This window comes from Artibeus jamaicensis, unplaced genomic scaffold (genome assembly GCF_021234435.1).
Source record: "Artibeus jamaicensis isolate MK-2021 breed Jamaican fruit bat unplaced genomic scaffold, CSHL_Jam_final contig_233, whole genome shotgun sequence".
NCBI classification, from domain to species: domain Eukaryota; kingdom Metazoa; phylum Chordata; class Mammalia; order Chiroptera; family Phyllostomidae; genus Artibeus; species Artibeus jamaicensis.
Genome location: NW_026521486.1, coordinates 4071044 through 4078230, shown reverse-complemented (window position 1 = coordinate 4078230; position 7187 = coordinate 4071044). Strand labels below are relative to the sequence as shown.

Below are 7187 nucleotides of genomic sequence, written 5' to 3'. Positions count from 1 at the left end.
TTAGATTGTCTAAGCTGCTAGGCTCAGAACTATGCTGGCCACTCCAAATAACCTGAAAGTTTGTAAAATTTTTGCCATTGAAATGGGAAAGGTGAATACAATGTATTTTAAGGTAAAAATTTGGTTCTGAGTATGTTAGTAGACATCCTATCTCAGGACTTGCGCTGATGTAGCATTTAAGGGTTTATACCCCGGTCTGATTTGATGCTGAGAACACTCGTGAGGTGAGTGGGAAAGCGTCAGCCCTGAGTGCTGAGGGGTCCCCTCCCACGCTCACGGCACGCGAGAACGCCAACCTGCCAGGCTCCCGCCGGGCCTCTGGCTCAGGGCCCAGCTCTCTCTCCACGTCACGTGGTGGTTCTTCTCGAGCAAAGAGACTGACGGGGAGGCTCGGGAAGGACGGAGAAAGTCTGAGGAAGAAACGAAAACATGAGAAGAAGACACTCACCAGCTGAAGGAAGCAATAAAGAACGGGCGGGACGGCGGCTCTGGGGCACCCGCTGCTCAAGACCCCGTGGCTGCCCAGTGCTGCAGTCAGTCGGGCACGTATTCGTATTCGAGAGATTCTAGCCTTGGCCGGGAGCTCCGTCGGTTACAGTGTCGTCCTGATACGCAAAGGTTGCAGGTTCAGTGCCCGGTCAGGACACATATAATTACAACCAGTAAATGCATGAATTAGTGGAACAACGAGTCTCTCTCTCCCCACCCCTGCCCTCCCTGCCCTCCCTGCCCGCTCTCTCTCTCTCCAGGAGATTTTTTTTTTTTAGAGGGGAAGGGAAGGAGAAAGGGAGAGAAATATCAATGTGCGGTTGCCTCTCATGCGTCCCCTGCTGGGAACTGGCCTGCAACCCAGGCATGTGCCCTGACTGGGAATCGAACCGCGAAGGTTTGCAGGCCCGTGCTCAATCCACTGAGCCACACCAGCCAGGGCTGAATCAGGTTTTTTTAAAGAGACGGAAGTGGGTGAGATGCTGCAGACTGAAGGTGCCGGGCACAGCACGGCCACCCTGTCCTTACAACGCTCCTTGGGGCCTCAGTGAGGGAGGGAATAAGAAGGTGGATTAAACTGCTCGGCAATTATTAAGTTAATCAGTTACATGAATCAACTCAATATGAATTAATTAACTTAATTTTTGCCACAGCCCTGTAAGGTTTTTAATCCAATTTTATAGATGTGGACATCAAGGGGCAGAGAGGGCAAGAGTGGCTGTCACAACCGCCCAGCGTGTCCCTGTCAGGACCAGGACCAGGACTCGAACCCAGGCAGCAGGGCACAGCGCCTGAGGTATTAACACGTTTCTGCAAGGCTAGTCCTAGGACAGGAAGAAGAGTTCGGATGCCATTGAAAGAAAACCTCTCGGATCATGTTTGGAAAAAGCAGTTTCTGTGGAATATATGCTTTTTTGAAAATAGCTTGGGTCTGCCCTGGCTGGTGTGGATCAGTGGGTTGAGCACTGGCCTGCAAACTGAAAGGTCATGGGTTCGATTCCCAGTCAGGCACATGCCTGGGTTGCAGGCCAGGTCCCCAGCTGGGGGTGTGTGAGAGGCAACTAATCAATGAGAAGTAAACAATCAATGTACCTCTTACACACTGATATTTCTCTCCCTCTCTTTCTCCCTCCCTTCCCCTCTCTCTACAGATAAATAAGTAAAATATTTTAAGAAAGAAAATAGCTTGGGTTCATAAAATCTTCACCACACTGGACTTAAATGTCCATCAAGAGGGGACCACCAGCCATGCATGAAAAGCAAGGAGCTGGCTCTGCGGGGTGGCAGCGGAATGCGACAAAGACTCTGTCCTTGACCAAACTCTAGTCAGGCTCCTTGAAGTCCTCCTCTCCACTAGACCTCAACCTCAGCCTAGAAAAGCGGCAGCTTCCAGCACAATCAATTCCAGCGCCTTCCCTTCACACACACACACTAAGAATCTCAAGACTGTCCCTAGGATGAGGAGCCCTGGGCCACTTAAAATGCCTGAGAAAGCTCAGGCCGCCCAAAGAACTCACCGTGGGTTCCAGCCAACGCTAGAAGTTAAGCCTCTGAAACGGCCTCCCCAAACAGTCATTTTAGACCCTTCACAGTGGTCTTCCCTCAGTCCCTTGGCCATGGATCTGTGTCTCCCACAACGCAGGAGTGTCATTCTCAAGGACCTGAAGGCCATTCATTTGAAATGCCGCCATTGGGCTGGGTAGGGCCCTGGGCCCCGGGCTCTGTGGGAGGGCAGAACCCTCACTTCTGTAACTGCCCGCAGACACGGCCGGCCTCATGGCATGGACAGTGGCCAGCCGTCTTCCTCACTTTCTGCTGCGTTCACTCCTCTGACCCCCTCCCCTCCCGGTTCCCCCTTTACTGTGCCCGAGTCAGAACGGCGCTCCCGCTCTGCCCCAGTGCAGCTCACAGAATCAAACCTGTTCTTACCACGTTCTGATGCCCGGCTTGGTTAACCTCTGACACCTGCTCAGCAGTACACGCAGTGAAAGGTGCAAGGCGTGCTCCTGAGTGGCAGGGACAGTGTGGAAGTGACACGCTTCACTTCGCCAGGGGCTCTTCTGTGCTTGTCAGTGTAGCACTTACTTAATTCCTTTTTTGAAAAGAAAGAAAAGCATGCTCAGCCATACTTCTCAAAACTGAAATAATTTTAGGTAGCCCTTACCAAGCCTGACCTGACGAACTCATTCCACCCTCAAGGCTCCTTCGAAGTGGGGCTTTCTTGGACCCGGTTAGCAGATGAGAACCTGAGGCGCAGAGAGGGTGGGCAGCCCGTTAGGGGTCACGGAGCTAGGGAGCCAGGCCCAAACCTCACACAGTCTCTGGAAGACACTGTTTATAGAGACAAAGGCATGGGGACAGCATCTACGGGGACTGAGAAACAAATCTGTTCAGGTTTGAAGAAAGAGCCATAGGTGCGCTCTCCCTCCCGGAGCACGCCGGGCCTTCGGCGGCCCCTCTCCTTCCCCCGGGCCCCTTACTCCTGCCCTTCCCTCTCTAAGCTCCAAGGGCCCTCCTTTTGCTTCTGTAACTCGTTTCCTGAGTCCATGAGGCCCAGCTGGCTCACTGCTGCTTCCTCTCTAACTTTCTAAATAAACTTTCTTATAATTTGGAAAAAAAAAAGTAAAAAGAGCACATAGGCATTTTAAACCAAATATAAAACATTCATCACTTGCTTACGCTTTTGCAGATTATTTCTAAACAAAGAGAATGCAAGAAAAAGAACTTGTAAGGAGGGGAGGGATGGCGGAGGCTGAGAGACCCTGGGAGGGAGGAAGAGAGGCGATGGGGAGAGAGAGAAGGGGAGACAGACAAAGGGAAACGAGCACAAAGCTTTCTCTCGCCGGCTCTGGTTTAAGCTCTCAATAATTTTATCTTTCCACCAAAAGGAAAACAAAAACCCAAACTCATGGAAACTGGATACATTTGGCATCTAAGTAAACATGCTTCTTTTTTCATAATCAGATTTATCTTTAATTATGAAATTTCTTAATTGACTGAAGCAAAGCACCCATAAAACCAATTCACTCCAGCCTCCAAAAGAAACTAACCTTTATTTCAGAGATCGACTTCTTGCCTTTGTGAAATGTAAACTCCTGAATTCTCACTCTATGTTGTTATGAGTAGTACCCATTTTGAAACATTTCTGATTATTCAATTCAACGTGTGCTTAAAACACAAAAAGCCTGGCAGATATCCAGACTAGACACACTTTTCCCAGGAAGGACGGCCTGGGTCTAGAAAACAGTGGCCACAGTGTAGAGGCCTCCTGGGCTGACAGGTGAGCCTCACCGCCTTTATGAAACAGTCAGACGTCCCTCTCAGAAGATTCTTATACTGAGCAGCAAGCGAGCTGCCGACTCCCGTTCACCTTTCACCTTTGTACTCACCGGCCCTAACTAATTCAAGGATATTTTAAAATACCTTACATCTCTCACGGATAGTTTTAACTGTTTATTTCAGAGGCTAGGCTCGTAATGGTGATCATACTAATAGCTGCCATACATTCAGTGTATATACTACTATTTCGAAACGGTGCTGTGCCCTGACTGGTGCGCTCAGTGGGTTGGGCCTAGTCCCACAGAGTGAAAGGTCGCCAGTCAGATTCGCTGGCAGGGCACGTGCTGGGTTCTCAGGTGCTTACGAGAAGGAACCGACCCGTGTTTCTCTCTCACATCGATGCTCCTCTCCCTGTCTTTCTTCCTCTCTTTCCATCTCTCTAAAAATAAATGAATAAAATCTTTTTTAAAAACTGTGCTAAATATTGTGTGTGTGTATATATATATATTATTTTACTTAATCTTACAGTGTTAGGCATTTAGCGCAATTAAAAAATACTCATGCATTACAAATCAATAATGTATAATATAAATATTCAAATAAAATCTATTCAGCATGACATATTAAGCTTAAAATACACACCAAGAAGCTTAATAAGCAGTTAAAAATGCAACCTTTCAACATTATATATCAGTTTTCATCTACAGAGTAAAACAGAATTTTAACTGTTTCGATAAATATACTTCCCACAGGCTCAAGTCACATTAAGAAACTGCTATCTACAATGTCTTTTCTCACTGAATTATTTTTTAAAAAGCTGTTTTCATCTACCATCTATTTCATGCTAGACACTGAGCCAGGCACCCCGCTGGCATCATCGCGTGGATTAAACGGTGCAACACAAGCTTCTACGAACCTTGCTGGACAAAGCAAGTGCTCAGTAAACATGCCTATTATGATCTCAGTTTTCACGTCCCTAATAATTCCTAAGAAGGATGATGATGCCCCACCATAAATAAGGACTGGGGCTCAGTCCTGAGTGACCCAGCTAGTCGCACACAGAACCCAGCCAAGGTCAGGTGTGTCCCCTCTGATGCAGCCACTCCTCACCGCACACTTGATTCCAGAACATTCCTTTTAGTGGCTTTAGTGGCTTGTCAAAATAATAATAAATAATTATTATTATATTATTATAATAATTATTATTATTACATGCACTGAGTATAACCCAGGTAAGACACAAGGCACAACGTAGATTCCATGTGGACTGGAGAATAGGGATTTATTCCCGCGGGAATTGGAGGGGACCCGTGGGAGACAGGACCGGGGTGCAGAGAGTGCCAGAAAACCAAATGAAAATGGGTGCTGCCACCGCTTGGGGGAGGGGGGAGGGATCCTGCCTCCAACACAAGGTTGCTGAGAGCCAGATCCCTTACGAGGCCCAGGACTGACGCCGGAGGGTCAGTCTAAGGTAGGCAAGTCAGGGGTGCGGGCGGACTAGTAGCAAAACAGCCCGGAGAAAAACAGAAAATAACTGCAAACTGGGGTGAGTGAAGAAAACAGGGCGCCGCCAAGTTAGGGGTCAGGACGAAACCTTCAGATGTTCAGAAAGCGGCTTCTTATAGTTTTCCTACTAACTGTTTTATAATGGAAACCTGTGGACAAGAGAAGCTCCTTAAGACTTCGTCAGGTGGAAAAGAGCTGTTCTTTAGAATCTTTGACCCCAGGTGGTCCTTGAATCAAAAATGTTTAGAACCCGCCCCCCACAAGTGTATGTGTATTTCTCTCCATTTTCTCACACAAAGCGAGGAAAGGGCCCTTCTGCCTCTTTCTCTTAAGACCAAACCAGTGCCAGCCTAAATGCAAAGAGACGGTGGCCCCAGAAGGCGCTGGACGCTTTGGTGGCGCCCGCCGGGGTCCCCAGGTCAGCCTCGAGCACGACCGCGGCCAGGGCTGCAGTCAGGCGGGATGCCGACAGGGGGCGCTGCAGTCTTCCCGTGACTGGCCGGCGCCCGGGTTGCGGCCGCCCAGGCGTGCGCCGCTCTGCAAACCTGGGGTCCCGCCGCGCCGGGGCTGCGCGGACAGCGACTGTCCGCAGCCCCTGCTGCGTCTTTCCCTTTTTTGCGGGTACTGCCTTTAATCTCTGCAGCGCCCGTCTCTATCCTCGCACCCGGCCCACCACCTGCGCCGCCCGAGCCGCTCACCCGGGGCCGAATTCGGGGTCTGCGGAAGGGCGTGTGTTCCTTTAACTCCCTTCAAAAAGCCTCCGACAGACACCGCCCCTCTGCCCTCAAATCAGGAAGTTCTGTTTCGCCAAAACAAGTTTCACGTGTCTCCACCAGGATGGCGACGCGCCCGTCCCGCAGGATTGGGGCACGGAGAGAACGCCTCGACACGCACGCACGCGGCTCTGCTCCGCCGCCGTCTCCAGCCCGGAGCCGCTCGCCCTGCACTCTTCGGCCGCTCTGGGGCCCCGTGCCCGCCCGCGCGCTCTCGCCTCGCTCCACCCCGAACCCCACCGCCGCCCTGGAGCGCGTGCCCGGCCTCCCGTCTCCCTCGGTGAGCCGGTGCACCCCGCCTTCTCCGCGCCCCCTTGCGCACCTGAAAGCACATCATCGCCAAGAAACCACCCAAAGGGCGGGAGGGGCCGGTGGTGGGCGGTGGGAGGATCGAGTCGAATTGACTGAACCTCAGTGGGTGGGAAGCAGTTTCTTCGCCAGCCTGACCCGGGCTGCGGGATTAGGTAAAATACGCACCTCTATTTCCGCAGTTGCAGCTTTAGGGGCTTGAATGAGATTTTGTTCTGGAGACCAGCTGAAAGCCTCGGAGCGGCTCTGCCGCCTTCTTCCAGACTCTGAAGGGGGAGTGAGTTGCTGTTTCACCCCAGGGAATTCTTTGAGACCCGAAACAGGAGTCCTCTGGGGTGGTGAACCCACAATACAATATACAGATGACATAATATAGAATTGTATCCCTGAAACCTATATTATTTCATTAACCCGTATTACCCCAATAAACTGAATAAAAGAAAAAAAAACAGGAGCCCAGTGGGAGGGAGCGTGGGTAATGCGCCTCTGGCGGTAGTTCCTGCACGTGTGCGCCGCTGGCCGCGGGGATCCGAATGATGGGACCCAGGCAAGGACACTGTGATGGCGAGAAGGGTGAGAGAACGGAGCCCAGCCCGCGTGGACGCTCAGTCCGTTGACTGAGGCCCAGCTGGATGGGGCGTTTCACATCTCGTCCCTAGGGTCGTGGGAGAGCCTGTGTGAGGGAGATTCCAAAAGAAAGACGAGGTGCCAAGGCCAAACTTCACATTGCCCGGACCTGCCCTGCTAGTCCCCAGGCCGAATTGATTAACACCCCGACTTCCACCGAACTATTTTTAATTTAGTAAACATTCTTTGAGCGAGGCCCAGCGC

General features: G+C 51.0%; 1 long non-coding RNA gene across 2 annotated transcripts; it reads right to left on the bottom strand.

The window, feature by feature from the left end:
- Nucleotides 1-263: 263 nt before the first annotated feature.
- On the bottom strand, nt 264-6136 carry LOC128626886 (uncharacterized). Of its 2 annotated transcripts, none has more exons than XR_008390991.1 (4): nt 5973-6136; nt 4147-4207; nt 2419-2581; nt 264-410 (listed from the first exon to the last, which is right to left on the bottom strand). It is a non-coding gene; the product is annotated as an uncharacterized LOC128626886 (long non-coding RNA). The 2 variants fall into 2 exon arrangements; XR_008390992.1 differs by lacking the exon at nt 264-410 and adding an exon at nt 455-605.
- Between the last annotated feature and the right edge of the window lie 1051 nt (nt 6137-7187).